Source organism: Sturnira hondurensis, unplaced genomic scaffold, assembly GCF_014824575.4.
Source record: "Sturnira hondurensis isolate 20B ecotype Veracruz unplaced genomic scaffold, ASM1482457v3 Scaffold0001872, whole genome shotgun sequence".
Taxonomy (NCBI): Eukaryota; Metazoa; Chordata; class Mammalia; order Chiroptera; family Phyllostomidae; genus Sturnira; species Sturnira hondurensis.
This window is the reverse complement of record NW_028074503.1, coordinates 19,719,080-19,741,498: the sequence shown is the minus strand read 5'-3', so window position 1 is coordinate 19,741,498 and position 22,419 is coordinate 19,719,080. Positions and strand designations below refer to the sequence as shown.

General features: G+C 39.5%; 1 pseudogene; it reads right to left on the bottom strand.

The window, feature by feature from the left end:
* Window positions 1-21,181: 21,181 nt before the first annotated feature.
* On the bottom strand, window positions 21,182-21,982 carry LOC118980147 (coatomer subunit gamma-1-like; annotated as a pseudogene).
* Window positions 21,983-22,419: the final 437 nt, after the last annotated feature.

Below are 22,419 nucleotides of genomic sequence, written 5' to 3'. Positions count from 1 at the left end.
CTGCATTCTGTTTCGTTACAAGCTTCCATTTGTCCATTTAGGTTTGGCACTGGCTTGTATTTGAAATTAGATTTTTTTCTTTTTAGTTTTATCCACAAATAGATGAGTTTTACAAGTAAGTTCCTTGGTGTTCCAGTTTCCCTTTTACATGTAATAGAAGATTTTGTAGACAAAGGAACAACCACCAAAGAAAGCGAGCATAACAAAAACTGGACACACTCTTACACAGGCCACACAAGACATTTCAGTGAAAGCTAAATCTCAATGGAGTTAAGGGAGTTAGCTATAAACAGTGGTAGAGAAAGGTACTGTGTTCTGAACAGCATAAGCCTGCATTCTTTTAACTGTTAATATTCATTTGTCATCATGAGTGGGTCTCTTTCAACAAATTGTATTCCATAAATTACTGAAGAGTTCATTAAGTAGCCTCTGTTGAGGCAGTCAGTGCTATGGCTTCTTAAGGCTTTGGGGGGAAATACTATGCCTTTTATTTTTGCTTTATTTTTATTTTGATTGAATTTATTGGCGTGCTACTTGTTAACAAAATTAGACAGGATTCAGGTGCACAATTCCGTAACGCTTCATCAGTACACTGTTTTGTGTGTTCGCCACCCAAGTTAATCCTCCTTCGATCACCATTTATTCCCCCCATGCCCTCCTCTGCCTCTAGTCCTCCATTAATCACCACAAATTTAAAGAGAACCTACCATGACTGCAGCATTCTATAAACCATAGAAAAACTGAGAAGAAAAAAAGAGAGAATTTCTTTGACTGATAATCCCACAGACTGAGAATGTAAAACTCGAGGTAGCCTAGCCCATCTCAACTGACTTGACATGGACATGAAATAGGTGTTTCAGATGAAAGAGAGTCGTTAGATGATACTCATCCCTCACTTATCTATCCAATTCTGCTAATGATGATCAGCTCAGTATAAAAAATAAGTTCAGCTTTTAAAAATTAAATGTATTGAGGTGACATTGGTTGATAACATCATATAAATTGCAGGTTTACCCCTTTATGATACAACATATGTCTGTTTTATTGCATGTTCTCAATGCAAAGTCTATCAACTTTCTTTTAGTATATAACCATGATGAGTCTTCCCTTTGAAGAACTTCTTTCAAATAATTTCGTAACATTTCATTGTTTTTACTCAAGATGTATTTATTGAATTCCTAACAAATACTACGAACTCTTCTAATGGATACAGAAGAAAATAAAACTATAAAACCAAACAAGACAAAATAAACCAACAAACAAAAACATGAGTTTTCATAGATCTTATATTCTAGTGGGGGAAAAGAGAAGAAAATTTAGCTTAAAGTATACAACATGTCAAATGGCTGTGCTGGTAATGACAAGTGCAAGTGAGAAAAACCAAGAATCCAGATAACAGGTTTGTCTGGGAGTTTGTAGTTTTAAACGGGGCACTTGTGACAAATCTCACTGGAAAAGATGATTTTAGAGCTAAGGCCTTTGGGAAATGATGGAGAGATCCAGAAAGATATGGGAGGGGCCAAGAAGCCGTGAGGGAGGTGCTCATCTGCAGTGCGCAAAGAAGAGCAGGAAGAGTGTCATGAGGTTTGGTGAGCAAGATGGGCAGAATCGGGAGAGGAGAGAGTAGCAGGGTCATCAGATTAGGCAGAGCCACATGGCTGCTGTAATCACTTCAGCGTGTGTTAGGAAGCCATAGATGAGTTTTCTTGGGAACAATAGTATGACCAGACTTGACTTTTGAAAGGATCACATTTATTACTCTGTTGATGATAAGTTGCGTAGATAAGGTGGGAGGCTATTCCAATAATCCCAATGAGACCTGATTTTAACGTGACAGAATAGCTGATTTAGGATGATAAGAGTGCAGTAAGTGATAAGCAGTGGGATTTTGAGAATTTATCTTTAAAACTAAGCTAACAATTTGCTGACAGATTAGACATAGGATGTGGGAAAAGCAGGATTCAAGACAAATCTGCCACAATAGCTTCAGGGACAAGAGACCATTAAAAGAATAATGAGATAGATCCATTGTAGGGAAAATGATGACAGTGAAGAAAAGAAGTGAGGAATTGAGTAATGGAGAAAAGAGATGGGGTCTCGCGAGCAGGTGAAGAGCTAAGTCTAAGGAGCGTAGAGAGGCTTATCTACAGTAGCAGGTGGGAAGGCAGAATGCGTGGGTCCAGGTGTGGGTAGAAGAGAAGCAGAGTTCATGATGATGGCCACTCATCCCTTTCTGCCATAACCCATATTTTTTAACCTTTTTATTCTTGAACTCCAGTCATGTGTCATTCATTCCATTCGCTGCTCAACCTTAATATTTCATTGGAGAAAAGGAAAGAGGTAAAGAGGCCAAAGAAAGAATAAGGGGTCAAGAGAACAGGGAGAGAATAAGGAAAAGAGGAAGAGGAGACAGCAAAAAGTGAAGCATGCAAACAAAAGAGACAAAGAATGAAGAAACAGTAAATGTTCAGTAATTAGGGCTTCATATTTTAGAAACCAAGGTGAGGAGAAATAAAGATTTTTTAAAAGATTTTATTTATTTATCCTTAGAGGGGAAGGGAAGGAAAGAAGGAGAAATATCAATGTATGGTTGCCTCTCATGAGTTCCCTGCTGGGAACTGGCCTGCAACCCAGGCATGTGCCCTGACTGGGAATCGAACCATGATCGTGAGGTTCACAGGCCCGGGCTCAATCCACTGAGCTACACCAGCCAGGGCGGAGAAATAAAGATTTGATTGAAATTTATAAGTTAAAAGCTTGATTGTGACAGGGATTAATTTTTAAAGGCTAGCTAACAGTGAAATTTGCATAACTGTCACTCAAAAATATTTACATAAGTAATTAAGTGCTCAAACTGGCAGAATATTAAAGAGGGTAGGAGTTTATCTACATTTATGTGTTTATAGTTTAGCCTGGAATCAAAGGGATCTAGAACCGTGTAAAAGGCCCAATTACTAAAAGCAACCTCACAGACTGAGGATGAAAAAATATATATTTTTTGTAGAAGCAGAGTTTATAAGGGAGAAGTTAATATTTCTTGGTTACATATTTGTTCTCAGATATCTAATTTGCTCCCAGGAGTGTTACCATCTAAAATTTACATAACAAATTGCTTTAAAATTTATAGCAGAGTTTATCAAGTTACAAATCTTTTTGTCTGTCATGCATATACATTTATTTCAGTTGAGCAATTTTATTTGTATTTGTGGACAATTGCTGAGGTAAGGAAAATGTTCCTCTCTTCAACATCAAGAAGAACTAAAATTCACTTTTGGAAAGTGGAAGGCATAATATCTATATACATTATATTTCATTATCTATCTCTGAGGGCAAATCCAGAGATCTATAAATACAGGACTAAGGAGATTGGTTAGATACTCCAGTCCATGTAGAGAAGGTAAGAGCAAATTGTGATGTACTAAGTAGAAGTCTAATAGCCTAAGCTATTATGTTATATCCAAAGTAGGAGAAAACAGGGAGCAGAAGAAGAAGCCCAAAGAATCCAAGTGGTCAAAGATCACACCAGCCCTGACCAGGAAAAGGGCACTGTATCCTGGACTTGGGGACTTTTAACTCTGTGGCCCTAGAAATTTAACCTGGGAATACCTAAAATGTTCTGAGTCTAGTTCTCCAAATAACCTTCCAGCAATAATTTGGCCTAGTTTTTAACATACTTATACGGAGAGAAGATGGTGATGGCTCAGCTCAGCATCCTGGTTTACATCACAGGTGTATTCTCATTAGACATTAGGAAAATTACTTTTTCATTTTATATAATTTCCTGTGAATTTAGATGATGAACATCCACCTTTGGAGGGGCGTTTGGGGTTCTATTTTTAAGGCTCACACAAAATCACCTGAGTATAAAATATCAAATAAGTAGTTTGTACTGCTATACTTTTGATTATGATTACCTTATAAAAATGATAATGCTGTAGATATTGCTTTATATCTTTTATTTTGTAAGTGAAATAGAAGTTCAGAGTGACTTCTTTTGCTTTCTTTTCATTGAGCAAGGTCTGGGAAGATGAGGAACTTCTTTATTCACACTAATGTACGTGTCAGTTAACCATGTGAGTGTAATTGCTTACCCTAGTTGTGGGTCACTTGCAGACATTATTTTTTTAAAGATTTAATTTATTCAAACCTCACTGGATTTTAGAGAAAGTGAGAGAGGAATTGAAACAGATTCAAAAACTAGAATCTGAAGCATTTATACATGAGATGAGACTCTGAGTAGAATTTAACACTCTTCCAATGTCTCCCTATAGCGTGCAAACATTCACATTGACATTTCCCCTTGGGTTTTTATTTTCATTATTAAGAAACAAAAAGAACTAAGAGAAACAATATTTTACACCCCACAATTCCCAGCACAACCTGGAGTGGTCAGATAAAGAAAGGAGTCGGAACACAATATTTATTAAACTAACCTTATGCTAAAAAGTGTGCCAGGTAATTTTAGAGATATCACGACTCTTCAGCCTCACAATAGCCCTGTGGCTTAGGTGTTATTATCCCCATTTGGTAGAAGATGGAAATGAGACATAGGAAGGAAAATGCCTTGCCAAGGAACTTATAAATGACAAAAGAAATCAGAACTCAAAGGATTTAACTTCCAAGTTTTTATGCTCATGCCCTTCCTTTACCATAGGTATAGTGAGAATAAAAATGTTCAAATTCGTACTACTGGGGAGACTTTCAAAATCTTGAATCCATTCTACTTACAAATTTTTTTCATCATAAACCTATACTTGTGCTCTGATTTTATTTGATAAGATTTAAGTCAATACTAAATGGAGAGAGATGAAAGATGGTAAAGAAAATTAATTCAGTTCAAAATGTGTTTATTGAGCACTGGGTGTATACAAAATATTTTCTTAATGCTCCCCTTGGAAAAATATAAAAGGAGAAATAAGAGAAAATATTTCACCTATCTCATCCTTTGTTGACTGTAATTTTATGCCTTTCAACTGCTTTCATCCAATTTTATTAATTATAATGTAATTTGATGATGACAATGTTCTATTAATATGAGCAAAGGAAACCGAATATTAGACAATATCAAATGGCTGATTACCAGCTGAAAGTACTGGGACCCCAAATCTTTCTGTTTTTCCTGCTTGTTTAAACACCAAACAATTTTGCTCTGAGTTTGGCTGATTGTCTTAATTTTTTAAGGAAACTTTAGGAAAATTGCAGAATATCAAAGAGGTCTCAGTAAATGTCTTGATGGACCAAACAGATACAGATCAGAAACATGTAGATTCTGTTTCCTTGAAGTAAACTGCTTTCCATATAAAAGAGAGGATTACTCTTTTCAACTCCAATATTGTCTATATCTGCAATGACACCATGAAAGGGTCATTCGGAAAGTTTCAAATAAACTTAACAAGATTAATACAGCCTAGAGAGAGAACAAGATGTATGAGGTCTGTCTGGAAAAGGTCCAACCATTGTTACTATGAGGAGAATGGTTTGCACACCATTAGTGTAACCTGGCAGCCAAGGAGAGTGGCCTGCAATGTGCGTGCGTGAACAATGACAACTTCACTGTACTGGTGAGTGGGGGTGGTAGACACCTTTGAGTGAGCATGTGTACTGGGTGACCATCGCACTCAAAATGACTGCGTGAGTAGAGCAACAGATCTGTATCAAATTTTGCATTAACCTTGAACATTCCTCCATGGAAACTTTGTGGCTGATTCAGAAGGCCTCAGCTAGAGGCAACTGGTGATTGGCAGCTTCATCACAACAATGCACCTGCCCATGCATCACATCTAGTGTGTACTTTTTTGGAAAACTATCAAATCATCCAGGTGACTCAGCTTCCCTACAGTAAAGATTTGGAGCCCTACAGCCTCTGGCTTTTTCCCAAACTAAGATCACCTTTGAAAGGAAAGAGATTTCAGACTGTCGATAAGATTCAGGAATATACAACAGGGCAGCTGATGGCGATTGGGAGAACTGTGGGAGGTCCAAAGATGCCTACTTTGAAGGGGACTGAGGTATCATTGTCCTATGTACAAATGTTTCTTGTATCTTCTTCAATAAATATCTCTATTTTTCATAGTGCGTGGCTGGATACTTTCTGGACAGACCTTGTATATCAAATTTGGCATAAAGTAGTCCACATGGGTTGCATGTTTAAAGCATTATATTTTTCTTTGTAATCTAAAATTCGTAAGTACAAAGTATTGCCCCTTTCTTTTGAGAACATCAGTAAAGTCACAGATTTGTCTTGTGTTATATTTTGACTTTCATGTTAATGACAAAAATCAATTGTTTATATTAAAGACAAAAATGATAGTTCTTAAACATTTCCATCTGTGATAAATGACATCATAGATTTTGTGAGAAACTGAATAAATCAACAAACACTGGCACATGAATGTTCATAGCAGCACAAATCACAATAACCAAAAGCTGGAAACAACCCAAAGTTCACTAAAAGGATGATGTATGCATTAGCAAACAGTATACATGCAGACAGTGGAATATTATTCAGCCATTGGAAGGAGTAAAGCACTGATACACGCTATAGTGTGGATGTACCTCAAAAACATTATGCTAAATGAATGAAACCAGACATAAAAGACCACATATTGTATGATTTTTATCTATATAAAATTTCAAGAATAGGTAAATTCATCGAGACAGAAATCAGATTAGTGGTTGCCAGGGGTTGGGGTGGAGATTTCATCTGGAGTTAATAAAAATGTTTGGAGCTAAATAGGGGTTATGATTACACAATATTGTGAACAGATTGTTGTACACACCATTGAATTATACATTTTTAAATGATTAACTTTGTGTTCTGTGAATTTCAGCTAATTTTTTAAAATGAGGATGCTATAGCCCTGGCTGGTGTAGCTCAATGGATTGAGCCCGGGCCTGTGAACCACACAATCGCAGTTCGATTCCCAGTCAGGGCACATGCCTGGGTTGCAGGCCAGTTCCCAGCAGGGGACTCATGAGAGGCAACCATACATTGATATTTCTCTCCTTCTCTCCTTCCCTTCCCCTCTAAAGATAAATAAATAAAATCTTAAAAAAAAATAAGGATGTTATAATTACCTTGTAATACAGGTATAAACTTGGATGCTAAAATGTCGTGGTGATGTTATAAGGTGACCACAAAATTTGTTTTCCAAAGGGGGAAAATATGAAAGTAAAATGGGGATGATATTAATTATTGCTCTGGACCATCAGGTATAAACTGGGACTATTTCTGGCAACCCAGGACATACAGTCCCCCTACTTGTTAAGGTGGACATCCCAAACTCCAAAATTTGGTTTTGTGTGCATAGAATTGCTTGGTAATTGGTTTTATTTTTTTTAAAAAAAGAATACCTGAATTTTTCTTATTGCCCTTCCTGCCTAATTGAGGAATTTATTCTCAGTCAGTATTAGTACAGTATTAATACTGGAGATTTATGTCCAAATTGGGAAATTATATGTAATATGTTTAGTAATGCACTAAAATAGCGCATTAACTTACCTTTTATTTTATTGCATTATAGTATATTTCTTTTCATTTTAGGCCCATTTTTCAAGGACCATAATGGTAAAAAGTCATTTTATCATTACCTCTCTTTCTGCAAGTTTCCCTCTTATCTTGTGATTATGTATGAGAGAGAAAAGTTCTTCATGATTCAAAGGGGAATGCAGCTTTGATGTTCTACAATTAGTGGAAATTGAATTGCTTTGATGTGGCTGATCTCAGAGGGGACTGGCAACACGGGGCATTGTGGAGGCAGTCTTGTGGATGCCAGCCGTCCCTATAAATATTGCTATGTCCCAGTGCAGTGGGCCTGGACATGGCATAAATGCAGTAGATACCCAGGCCCTCAAGGTCCTACTTGGACTGGATGATGAGCGATGGTCAGTGCAACCTGAAAATGAAGATGAGCTAACCTTTAGTTAGTAAAGGTAAAATATTTTACTAACCTTTAGTAACTATTATTTTACTATTGAGATAGCCAGGGCCTTGTTTCTCCATCTGTCAGTCATTGCATGTGAGCTCTTCCCATGACCTTGGATAAAGTTGTTCTCCTTAATCAAGGGCAGTCATGGAAAGAGACTAAGGTGAGAACCTTCAGCTGTGATTGTGCCCAGCAGCTAGGGAAACAGGAATGAGAGTAAGGAGAGCAGGGAACTGGGCTGTGTGCGTGTATATACAGTATCTTTAGCTCTCAAAAGAAAAGAGCCATGAGGCCATGTATACTAGCTATACCTCACATGCCTAATATGGCCTAGCTAAAGGAGTCAATTAATATTGGTCTTTTGAATAAATATGGGAACAGGAATTTGATGGAAGCTAGATTTTAACTTCCAGTGGGAAAGTCATAGGTAAAGACTCATTGGTGAAGGTCTGATAGAAAGAGGGGATGCAGCTAACTTCAAAAAAGGGGGATTTTAATACAAAGCAGTTAGAGATAAGGCAGGTGAGTTGGTGCCATGTAGTGTTTGCCCTTGAGAGCCAAAGAGAAATAATGGCATCATTGTTAGAAAAATGTTCTTATCTCTCAAGTGAAAGTAGAGAAAAAGGGCCAGGGCTTTTGAGGGTATTTATTTATAAAAAAAGAATGAATGTAGAATGATTGTGGCCTGAAGGTTCATTTAACAAGGCTGCTGAATGTAACCTCAAAGTAAGGTGGGTAGGTGTGAGTGGTGTGGACAGCAGGGTGATGCAGAGAAATTGGCAGTTTTGAGTCAAGTGCTGACCTGTGGATACCGGAGGTGACAGAGAAATGCAGGTCAGAGACCACCCAACCTTAATAGCTTAAAGTCTGGAGAAGAGCATAGTTGATGGGAACTAGAAGCAACAAAATGTGGGTTCCACAAAGATTAGTTCTATTTTGTATATACTAAGATTGAGGCAACAAAGAATCCTCTTACTAGAACCTTGACATGTCAGCAATAAGTGAGGCAAGGGGTTCTCATGCTGGGACCCACCACTTCCCCTATAAACCTGCATGTCCCCTTCCCAAAACTATTCCTACCTCAGTAAGGTTGCTACATCCAAGTGGGGAAAGTGCCTTCAGTCCCACCATCTGTATCTGCAACAAATGCCAAGCATAATGCCCTTAACAAGACTTCAGTTCTCAGTTTTATTGAGTGAGGCCACATGCCCAGATGATGAAGCTTTGCTCCTCACAGACTGGATGGCTGCACTTCACCAAAGGGCACGGTGATTAATGGATGGCCTTTACTTTGTTAAGCTTTGGGAAATCAGAAGAGAATAAGAACCATTTATGTATTAAATAAATGATAAAGATATTATTTTTTGCCAGACATTAGATCCCCAAATAGAAATGCATTAAGCTCCACTATGACTTCCAAATTATTCTCTCCAGGGGTGGAGAGATTCTGGGAAATAGTAATCAGAGTTCAGATCTGCCTGGAAATAGACCTGGTAGGGACATGTCAGCCGAATGGATGGAATTTTGTTATTGGTCAGCTTGAGTAGTCAGCAAACAATCTTAATGAAGTCAAGGTCAGAGGTTGAGTCTCTCTCTAGGTCAGTTAATTCTGCTTTTTCCCTGACAGTGGAATTAAAAGCCAACTGTCTCACAGACTGGGAAATCCCACAGTGAGAAAGTATATGGATGCTTTATAAAAGTATAAAAGGAAGTATATGAAAAAATGTTAATGGTGGCTAATTTTCATAGTTAAGATTAGGAACACATTTTATTTTCATCTTCATAGCTTTGTAGTTTTCAAATACTCTAAAACAAGCATGTATAATTTTTTAATGATTTAAAAGGCTAAAATTATTTTTATTGATGTAGTCTCTTTAAAATCCCTCTCTTCTTGAAAACAAAAGCAACTTATTTTACAATGTTTTGGCTGAAATAAGTCTAAGCTTTTTAGTTTGGGCTGAAATAAGTCTAAGCTTTTTAGATCATTGGGGGGAAAACCTACTGATTTTAAGAAATTCAGAGTCTTTAAAAATATTTTGTTTTAATTTTTCGTTTGATTTTTCAAAATAAACATTTCTCAAGGAGACAAGTCTGGCTCAGAGCAGAGTTCTTCATTACTTTATGGTAGGTCTCGCATCACACAACATCTGGTTACACCTCATTTTGCCAGTAATATTTCATCCAAGACATTTTGTTCCTGTTAGTATCATACATAAGAGGGACTCTTTGTATTATTTTTTATGGTTCCAGCTCTCACATAAGGCAGGCAATGGGGGTTTTGTGGGGTGGGGTACGAGGCCGGGAGAGAGACACGTCCCAGTGGAATGGCATGTGAGAAGCCAAGATGAGGCTGCATCACTGCCAGCAGATGTTGGGGATAAAACAAGAAGTCGAGTTACCAAAACATTTGCTTACGATCCATAATGTTTGATCTGTGGATTTTTTATTGAGGGGGATTCTGGCAAGTGGAAATCATACCTCTGTACTTCAAAGGATCATTCAGTTATTGCCTCATTCAATCATTTCATCGGAATCTGAAATATGCACAAATCAATATTCCAAATGTCATGGAAATTGCAATGACAAAAACAAAGAAACATGTAACAATGATAGCAACAGAAATGACCACTGCTCTCGAAGGTTATATAATGCACAAATGTATTTGTGGAATGTATAGAGGAAGACAAATATATCAACAGCTAATGGTACTAAAGGGCTGAAATTAAAAAAAAAAGCTCAACCTTTATATTGCATTTAGTAAAATGATTGATTTTGTTGAGGAATTTGAAAGACAGTGAAGAATTCGAGCTGCTGCTTATATAGCGAATACGACTTCTATAGGCGGAGAAGTGCAGGCGGCAGTCGCAGTGATGCGCAGACACCGCTATCGCAAACTCAGGCTTAAGTCACCAGGGACTGCCAGCTTCACTGGTCAAGTTCCTTAATTACATCTGCCCTTCTTCATTTTCACTTCCATTGCCATCACTGTCATTTAGACTTTTGTAATGACATCTTCATAGGCACTTCTTACTCAATATAATGTGAGTATTTATTAAGTGTTTTACTATGTGCCAGGCACTGGATTAAGGAATCTCACTTAAGTCTCAGGTGTTATATGTTCTATTATCAGCCTCACTTTACAGAAGAGGACTCCAAGGGAGGAATGAGAGGTTCGGGGAAGAACCAGGGCTTGAATTCAAAGAGCCTGACTTTTAATAAGGTGCTCTCACAGGCGTGTACATCTCCGACCCTCACCTCGCTGCAAAGCAGAGGTCAGTTTACTGTGCCCCCCAGCCGAATACAGCCGGATGCCTGTTTTTGTGTATAACATTTGTTGGAACACATGTACACCCATATGTTGACATACTCTTTTGAGTTACAATGGCAGAATTAGTGCAGAGTTAAATAGCTGTGATAGGGACCATCTGGCCTGCAAAGCCAAAAATATTTACTATTTGGACATGGACAGAAAATATTTGCACTCTCTTGAAGCTTCCCATGAATTTAGAATCCTGTAGTATATCTACTTGTTATTGCAAAGAATTAATGAGCATAAAATAATGTTCATTGTTTATTAGGTATCAGGTACTAGTTTAGCTTCTGGGGCAAAGTCACTAAACAAAACAAATACAGCTCCTGCTCTGTGGAACTGCTCTAGAATGTAGACGAGAGGGGAAGAGAGACAATGAACAAGATAGGTAAGTACATGACTGCATGAGGTGTTATTAACAATGAATAAATTCCATGAAGCCACTAAGATCAAATGATGGGGTGGGAGGAATGAGGCTGCTGTGCGTGGGTGATCCTTTAGGTTGTCATGCATGGTCTTGCTGAAGAGGTACTTATGAACATGAGAAGTAGGTGTGTGTAGATTGAGGTTAGAATGTTTCATACAGACCAGAAAGTGAAAAGTCTTAGTGTAGGAATGAGCTTTGGATGCTCAAAGAATTGAAAGAAAGTTAGTGGAGCTACTAGGCAAGCTATGTGGAGTAGCATGAGGCCCAAACAGACATACAAGTTGAGTCAACGTATCTAGGACAGCTGCCCTAGAAAGTCACTTGGACCTGCATCAAACTTTGGTTAAGGAAGAAAAAAACCTATTTATTTTGTTTGATGGGAAACCACTGAGATACAGGGATCATTTGTACTTGCAGCATATCTCATCCTCTCCTGAGTAATAGGGACTTCTATTATCCTTGGTTTTTCACTACTTGCATTTCAATACCCAACTCAAATATCACATATTGTGGAAAAGCTTCAATAAGCATTTATTATCTAATATGTGCCAACAACTAGGCCAGTTGTTAAATGCCTAAAGAAACAAATCATTCATTTTTTCTTCCCCTTAGAGATTCAAACTAAAAAAATAGCATGCATTAACTATATGCAATTAGGTGTTAATATTAAACATATGACCAGTGTGTCATGAACCTTAACAAATAACCCAAAAGGAGCTGAGAGTATGTTGTTGATGCTGGACTTCCCTGTCTACACAAAGGTCACTGCATTGGATCACATCACTTCTCCAATAATCCTGTGATGTAAGGAGTAAAGGTGTCATTAGCTTCATTTTATAGATTGAAGCAATGAAGTTTGGAGTTACAAAGAGCTTACCTGTGATGACCTAGCAGTAGATACTAGACTAGAGAATTAAGACATAAGTCATGTTCGAAATCAAAATCCAGTCTGTACTTTGCCTGATACAATGATGGCAACAGAAAAAGTCGTGCTTTGAAAGAACAACTCAGCCTTACACTAAGCTTTCTATTTACTAACGTGACTGATTCAGATTGAACCACTTTAAATTAATCTCTGGCATTTTAACCAGAATTTTACCTTGGTTAAAGCTGTTTTATTTCTTAATCACACAAATTAGTGGGGTCAAGGAACTCACAGGGGGAGCATATTAAAAATAATTATGTGAACAGTGTGTTCTCGAACAATATCTAACCTTCCATTTTTCTAGCCAACATATAAGGAACTTGGAAGTGGCCACTCTGTCCCAACAACAAGTTAAAAAATGACCAGACCGAAAAATCAACAACTGCTCTTGGTGAAATGAGAACAGAAGGGAACCACTGCAAGAACCAGCACCAGGGTGGGAAGACCTGACCTGCAGTGATGAGCTGCTGAGGTTCAGTGGGACGCTCTAAAAGGGGGACCCAATCCTAAAGATTCCCTCACAATATTGAGAGATTCACCTAGAGCAAGAGTGTCAAACTCATTTTCACTGGGGGCCACATCAGCCTTGGGGTTGCCTTCAAAGGACCAAAATTTTTTTAGGACTGTATAAATATAACTACTCCTTAACTGTTAAGGAGTTGAAATTATATTCAGCCCACCTAGAAGAGGGCAGGGAAATAAAGCTGGGAAATACTTGCGAAGTTCATAGTTAGCAGGCACAGACTCACTAAAAGACTGAGGCCTAAATATAGGACCAAGGAATGCTTCCCCTCCACCCATATATTATCAGCACACTAATAAAGGCCTACATTCAGAAGTTCCTTTTACCCAGTGCCTCATGACTGGCTAGAAGAAAATTGCAAATTTTACCCAATTATGTAAAAGGATCTATTTATATACAAATAATCAATGACCCTATCATTTTAAAGATAGAAAGAACGCTTAGATAATATTTAGCTAAATTGCCTTGCCTCAAAACAGAGGCAATTTATACTCAGGTTAAAAAAAACTAAAATGTCTATCTCGGCCAATTCATTGTAAACCTAACTATAACTTCTGTAGGAGCTTGAAAGCAGCAAAAGCACTATCTTTGCAAATCACTCATATCAGTGGACTTGGCAGTGCGAAGTCAGACTGGAGATGTCCTGGCCACTAGACAGACCTGTAGGGCTGGAATCAGGGTAGGCAGTTTAGGAAGCACTTTGATGACCCCTGTTGGATTAACAGTCATCTCCAAGTGTATTTAAAATAAAAACTTAGAGGCCTCCGTAAGTAAAGACACACATGACAGCTTGCACAGATCATAAAGAGGCAACTGGTCAGAATTTGGGTGAGCGGAGAGCAAGGGCACAAATAAGGAGATTCTGATTTTTGGGGTGGTGACAGCAATCCAGCTCGCAAAGCCTGACTCTTGCCTGTCTCCATGTGGCCTTCTATTTACATAACCTGCCAGTGCTCTCCGTTCTCGAACCCTTATATTATGCACCTCTCATTCGACATTCAGCAACACTTTTTAATTATTTTATTGAATGTATTATGCACATGTGAATTCTTTGCTCCAAATTAATTGTAGCTTTTCAAGGACTTTGTAGTCATTAACACTTACTTCACTGATGGATTTATACTCAATTCCTTCACTGCTCCTTGCCCGTGTTAATGAAGGGGTTAGGAGAGCTCAGGCAATCACTCGGCTGGAACAATTGCATTACAGGACCCCCAGCAGGTAATCAGTGATATTCTTCAGCCCAAGTCTGCCTTCTTGGAAGGGCAACAGGCAGCTGTCTGTCCCTTCCCCCCACATGAGATGTACCCATGTGTCACTCTTGACATCTGGAGGCAAAGGCAAAATATTTTCTGGGAAGAAATTCAGACTTCAATAGATTCTATTTTTGTCCCCAAATCAACAGTTTCTGTGTTTAATTAAGAAGAAAATAGAGATACTGCACAAATGAGTTAGGACTGGGCTGACATATCACGGTGTTATATTAAGAAACATTCATGGATCCTTGCTCCAAAATGAAAAAAAAAAAAAACTGCTCCCAGAATGTGAAATGAAACAAGCTGACTAATTCTTCATTTAGAGATATGAATTATTAATTGGTAATGCATTAAAGCCTAACTTAATCCAGTTAAATCTCAGTATTCCAAGACTTTAAAATAGTAGGTCAAATGAGACAGTTCCCTTCCGATGGATTCCTCACGCCGTACTATGCGGCCCTACAATTAGGACTTTGTACAATTTTTCATGAACACATGGGCATCTGAGAAAGCTTACTTTTGGAGTTGGGAGTCCTAGATGGTAGTTTAGACCACTCTGCTTAACTAGGTGTATGGCTTCGGTGTGTCCTTGAACTTGTCTCGGCTCTAAACCTTTGTTCTAAGAAAAGAGGTGTTGAATCAGATAATCTCTAAAACTCCTCAACCTGTATTATTCAAATCTATAGATGTCAAAGTAGCATCTAGAAGTTTCTTCATCTTTCTCCTCGAAATACATGATTCTCTGCAACGAGAACACGATTATGATCTTGTTACCTCACCTTTCTTTTCTACCATCAAAGCTCAATCCTTTTCTGAAAAGTTATTGGCTTGTCCTCAATGGTGTGATCAGTTGGTGGGGTGTCATCCTGCAAACCAAAGTGTTGCTGGTTTGATTATTGGTCAGGGCACATGCCTGGGTTTCGGGTTCAGTCCCCAGCAGGGGAGTGTGCAAGAGGCAACAGATCAATGTTTCTCCTTCACATCAATGTGTCTTTCCCTCTCTTTCTTCCTCTGTTCCTCTCTAGAATCAGTAAAAGAAAAAAGTTATTAGCTTGATAAATGGAGGATATAAGCAAAGCCATTTATCCTGACAATATCCAGCTGGTGCGAGAATTTTGGCCTATAGTACGTGCTAATTAAATAAAGAAACATTTGTGATTTTTTAAAAACTTAATATTTTTTTACTTACTGATTAAATGACAAGTACTCCTCTCAGATTGTTCTTTGGCTTACTGTAAATTTTGAGAATTAGCTAACAACACAATCAGGCTACAGTTGTGCAATGCCAACATGGGCGTGATTTGAAGAGGCAGCTTCTGTTTTCCATCATGACTTTGTGGATTGTTGTTGTTGTTGTTGTTGTTGTTTATGGGGGGGCTGCAAACTAATGAAGAGCCTGGGCCTTTCAATTTGTCTGTATAAAAAAATTAAAATGAGTTTGTGGAGTCTTGCAAGGTCTGCGCACAACTCAAGGGTACATTTAATGGTGCCTTGCCTAGCCCCCGACACAGGCATGTGTCTTGATTAGATTTCTTTAATAGTTTGCTAGAAATGAGGAACATAAAGTCAGTTTGGGTTTTGATGATGTCCATATGTGGAACACTTTTGAACTGGGTGATAATAATGCCTCTTGGGTATGGAACCAGCTCATCTGATAGACTAAGTTCAAAGTACGTTAATGCCCTGAAGTAACAAGGGGAGGAAAACCAGAAATGTGGCTTCTTTTTCTTTCTGCTTTGAACATTAAGGTGGCCAAAAGAACAGGCTTTAAAAACTCTGTGAATTTTTTACATTTGGATTTGGTAACTTGATTTTTCTTCATTCTTTCTTCCTCTGCTATGCCCTCACCCTCCACCCATCCTGTTCTGAAGCCCCACACAGCAGGCACCGGCCTCCATTCTGTCCGGAGTGGTGACTGGAGAAGAGCAAGGGGCTGCCAGAGAGGTTGAGCCCTTGAGGGAAGGACAGGGAGGGAGCAGGAGTTAGCAGTGTGATGAGAAAAAGCCGATGGCAAGGTTTTGTCCCTGGCTATGGTCTTACCCAACAGCGAAGTTCAAGCATCAAAGAGTGAAGCTCTTACTCCTGGTAGGGTACCTGCCGCTCTCTGATTTGGCCACAGTTCTCCCTTTGGAGGAGGGGTTAACATTCTCCCTGAAATCTCATCCCTTTGTTGGACAAGGCAATGGGGTAAAGTTGAACAGTACTGTAATGCAGTTCTTTTCAAATAGGCGCTTTTTATTTTATCCTAAAAATCAGCTCCCAACCATGCAGTGATATACACAATCCCTTCTAGACATCAAACATCTTGTCCTCTGGATGGCTAGAAACATCAACATCTTGGTCTTCTGGTCGGCGCAGGCAATAGATAATCAGTAAACACAAATGTCTTTTAAGAAATGAAAGTCATTAAACTTCTATAGTTTTACCAATAGGCACAATCTAAATTGTGAGATACGGTGAACATGGAAATAAATTATTCCCCCACTTTTAATTCATCCTAGTGGTTTTATAATAACACGTTGTTTTACTCATATTTGGTGTTACATTTTTTTCTGAATGATTTTATCTTGATACTTGGGGGGAAAATACCCTATGAGGAAGGCATATGTATTTCAGTATCCATCCCCCATTATCGCTCCTGCTTCAGATCTGATCATGTCCAGTTTCTCATTTATTTATTCACTCATTCATCCATCTCTTCAAGAACATTTTATAAGAATTATAATAACAATCATACTAGGTACCATTTCTAAGTCCCTAAATTGTACCACTGTGTTTTAAATTAGAGAAATAGAGATGTATCTGTCACAATTTCTGTCCTTAAAAAAGTGACGTGTAATGTAGGAGACATCTGCATAAACAGTGGTATTGAGCTGCATTTAATGAGAGATAATTAAGAAATTTAGGAACACAGAGAAGAAGTATTTAGCCCAGCCCCAGGATCCAGCAATTTTTTGGAGTGACATTGTTTAGGGCTCCCACCGTGCTGGGTTCAAGGTTTTGCTATTTGGGTGTAAATAGTGATTTAAAACACTGTCCTCTCATGGAACTTGCAGAACCTTGGGGAAAGAGACTGGTGAACAGGCAAGTAAGCCTCTGTTCATTGGTGGGATATATATATATATAATATATATATATATATTATATATATATTATATATATATATCCCATTTGATCATACATCCAGCCCAGCTTTAAAACAGAGGGTCAAAAGAGGCTCATGAAAAAGGGAAAACCCAAGCTCAGGCCCTGAGAATCTATAGGACTGTAGGTCAAGTTAAGAGGATGAGCAAAACAACAAAAAGTGTATTGCAAATCTCAGGAGGCAAGTGTCAGGCGTTTTCAGCAAACTACTGTACGAAGTCACGCTAGACTTCTTCATGGCTGAAGTCTGAAATGTAAGGCAAACATAGGCTGGACTGACAAACCGGTATGGTGATTGGGCAGATTACAAAATGACTTACACACTATTTCAGGATGTTTCAACTGTATTGTGAGAACAAAGACAACTCTAGAAGGTTTTCTTGAGCGCTTATTTGGAGGTCCTAGCAGGGCAGCCGCAGCTACCCTTGACCTTAGACTGCTCCTCTCCTCTAGTTGGGATGATCCTCCTCTTCGACAGAGTGCCCAGCTTCGGGAGGGATGCACATGGATGGGTGAGGGAGGAAGGGGACACTCGCCTAGCCAGCCAGATCAGCCGAATCAACCCTGGAGATCAATGGGGTGACAGATGTCGCAGCCAGATCGCCCTCACATCCTATAGAGGGTTTCCATAAAAGAAGATTAACACAATCACTATTTCCTAAAATACTTTGGGCTTTTATGGCTAAACTGGAGACCCCAGTGTTTCCTCAAGTTCCTGCTTTGGTCCAACTCCCGCAGCTTTGTGCCTTATCCGTGGGCTCTTTGGGCCACTTCTGCAGAGCAGTTTCTTTGCTGAAAATATCACCGCAAGACTCTGAGGGTTTTCTGCCCTCTCCAGCTTTGAAAGTTATTTTCTGAGACGTCTAAAGTAAAGAATCTAGCTCCATTTTAGAAATTAATTTCTCCTTCTCATTTATCATACCTGTAGGTGGGTGAATGTCTTTTACAGATTGGTTTCAGATAGCTGCAGATGCCCTCTGAAGATATAGGGTAGAGTAACATAGTTTCCATGTCCCCAACCATATGGCAAGTTGAAGGCCTTGAAAGATTGCTGGAGGCAGGGTACAAGGCTTCCCATTATTAACCATGTCTCTAAGCTTCTGCAAACATTATGCTTTAACATCTGCTCTGCATGCCTATACGGAACGTGTCCTGTTCTCTGCCACTTGATGACATGCCCGAGTCACCTTGCTTTAAAATTCTGCCTCCCTCATCATCTCCACTCCTCGGGATATGACCTCTTCTTGAGGGGTGTCTTTTAAATAGAAACCAACCAATCCAGACTCTACCTGCCACTCCTACCAAAACAAACAACAACAACAAAAACCCCAACCTTCTAAGGTAGGTTCTCAAACTCCAGACCACCATATGAGTATACTTGCCCTCATTGCCTCAGGTCCAGGTGCCAGACAACCCCGGGCAGCCTCTATGCCCCAGAGCCTGCTTAATTATTCAAACTTAAACCTGCACACTCTACTTGCCTCTTCATTTCCATGGAAAGCACACAAAGGGGCTTGTCCACAGTTCACGTCTTTCCCTCTGCCTCATGACCTGCCTCAGTGCTCGCCCATGTGGCCCCCCGATGACGGTCAAGCACTCCCTCTCTTGGGAATCTGTGAGTATGATCAACAACCTTTCCGACAGCGGCTGTCTGCTGATCTATTGGCCCACCATACCTAAATGATAATAAAACCAATTAAAACATGCCGTCATGATGAAACTGTTCAGTGTGCTCAGGGCATAATTTGTCAAAGTGCTTTTACACATGGAACATCCTTTGATCATTTCTCTAATCCTCTGAGTGAAGTGGTTCAGCTGTGACTCCTCCTCGTTTGGCAAAAAAAAGAAAGGCACAAAACCATCAGTTCGTCCACAGTCACGTGGCGATGAGGTGGCAGAGCCAAAGCTGGAAACCAGATGCCCTGATCTCATACGAGGCTCTGGGTATCACGCCAAGCCTGGCTGTTTCCTGAGGAGTCAAAGCAAATAGGAATTTTTGTATTATCAGCCCATGAAAATGGAAGCAAATTGGCATGCAGGGCCGTTTGAAATAGTGGCGTGTCTAATTAATCAAAGTATGGCCTATATGTAATAAATCAACTTAATTGGATAACAAATGTTTCTAAGTAAATGTTTTTTCAAGACTCTATTAGTATTCAAACAAAAATAATTCATGTGTAATTAATATCATCCAGGCATATAAAATTATGATAAAAGGAATCCTTTAAAATGCTTGTTCTCAGAAATAGTTAAGCCCTTTCTGTGCAATCTTATTTCATTTCAGAAGTAAAACCTTTATTATTATATAATATGAGGAAGTACAAATCATACAAATGAATTTGTCACTCATTCCTAATTATCAAAGAATTAAACAGGCTGTTAGATATGACCAAATCCAAATTTCCCTTATTTTTACATAAAAAAGAAGGCCCAAGTTCACTGAACTCCTGTTTTTAGTGGGAGTTCGATTTAGAACCAGGTGTGGTAGTTTGGATCTTTGTCTAAATCTTCACGCTCTCCTTTTGTTAGATCTCACACTGTCTACTATGAGACTTCGATACAATCCTCCGGAGCAGGCAGAGCTCCATTTGTGCTAAGTCTTACCATGTCAAGCAGAAATGTAAGTCTGACAATCCTGGGCCAAAATGTTGATATATGTCTCATGCTTCTGCCCACACCCTCTTGCACTCCTGTCATTTGCTAAGAGAACACACCAGGAAGAGCCATTGGCCCAATAAGGACAACGGAAGACCCATGGAAGAGATCTGAATCCAAACTCCAAGCCTAGCAAGGCTCCAGGCTGTAGACTCGAGAAAGAAAAGAACAGACATTTGTTGCTGTAAGCCACTGAATTTTGGAGTGCTTCCTTCCAAGGCATTATTGCGACATTAGCTGACTTATATACCAGGCCATTACTTTTCTGTCATCTATTTAAAGGTTTATTTTTATGAATTCAGCTTCATTGTATATGAGGAGGGGGCCAAATAAAACCAGAATTTATTTATAAAAAATTATGTATTTATCCTTAAATGTTTAAACTTCAGTCACCTTTGAAGTGCTCTCCATTTGATGCAATACACCTATCGAGATCTTTTTCCCCTGCTCAATACAGTTCTTTTTCACATTTTTTATTGTTGTTCAAGTACAGTTGTCTCCATTTTCTGCCCACCACTCCCCTCTACCCCCACAACCTCTGCCTCCCACCCTTGATCCTGCCCCCTTTGGTTTTGTCCATGTGTCCTTTATACATGTTCCTGAAAACCATTCCCCCTTTTTTTCCCTGTTTCCCCAACCCACTTCCCCTCTGGTTATTGTCAGTTTGTTCTTAATTTCAATGTCTCTGGTTCTATTTTGCTTGCTTATTGGAATCTAATCAATATATCAAAACAGTTTTTGAGCTCATCGGTTTTGGTTCTGTGTAGTGCTTCTGCCATTTTTCTTTTCACCTCTTCCTTGTCAGCAAAACAATTCCTTTGAGGGCTTTTTCATCCAGGGAAACAGCAACAAAAAAGTTGCTTGGGGTGAGATGGTTTGAATAAAAAGGGTGGGGCATAGGAGTCCTGCCATTTTTAGTCAAAAATTGCTGAATACTCAGTGCAGTATGGGCAAGTGTGCTCATAAATCACCCACCATAAAATAGGCAAGTGCATTGAAAGAATCTTCAAAAGTAGTTAGAGGGGATTTTTGGTCTTGAGCCCCTCCCTGCCCAGGAGATGCAGGATGCGAGTGGACAGCACAGTGAAATTACAGTCCTCAATAACAGGTGTGACAGTCCTTCTTCCTTGTTCTCTGAGTTCTCCTCAATGATATTGATGATGCAGTCCATAATGGCCCATTTATACTCAATGCCACTCTTTCCATAGCTTGGTAAACAGGAAGTTCATGAGCACAACATGCTTGTGAGGATACTTCTGACACAGGGCACTGATGGCCTGGACAACCACCACCTTGAATTCATCTGAGATCTCTGACATACAAAAGGAGATCTACTTTATGAGATGGTTGATGCCACTCTTGCTGCCAGTCTTGAGGAGGGTGGTGATGGCCAGCATGGCGATGCTGTGTTTGACATTTGTGACTAGGTTCTCTAGGTTCAAATGACAGGCTGTCACTGCTTATGAATGCTTCATAGCAACCTCATTGAGGGTACAGACAATGGCATTGTAGAGAGTAGCCTTGGGTGAGCTGCAGACAAGCCAAAGCACCAACACAGCCAGGGCTGGCTGTTAGGCATTGCAGCCTGGCAGACAGATGATGGCTGAGGTGGCCTTGGAGGCCACCTCATGCTTGTGCAAGCAGCTCTTGAGGCGGTCCAACAGTGGGCTCTCGTGGCTGTTGTCCTCCTCCAGCTGCTAAGTGGCCCCTTGGATCATCATGCAATCGGACTTGAGGCCAGGTTGGGTGAACTTGCTAATCATCTTAGTGACAGCCAGGCAGTCATTCCAAAGCACACGATGCGAGTTATTGAACCATCATGTTGCATTCAATAGATACAGCATGGTGCTTTCAGTGATCTGGCAGAAAGCTCTCATGACCAGGCCCCAGGAAGTGTCATTTTCCCAGTCATGTCCTTTGTCAGGCTACTGGTGATGATGATGACATCCTCTGAGATATAGGGCATTTCCCTGACACTCAAGTAGCACATCCAATGGAGGGTAGGACTGTTGGACTGAAAGTTTGGCCATGGCAAAAAAGGCCTCAGTTGCTACAGTGGTCCCCAGGTGCTCCCCTGGTTTTTGAGGTAAGCAGCGATCCCCAACCTTTTTGGTACCAGGGACCAATTTTGTGGAAGACAATTTTTCCATGGACCAGGATCAGGGGGATGGTTTCAGGATGATTCAAGTGCATTACATTCAAGTTCACATCCTTCTGTGTAGCCCAGTTCCTAACAGGCCTGGACTGGTACCAG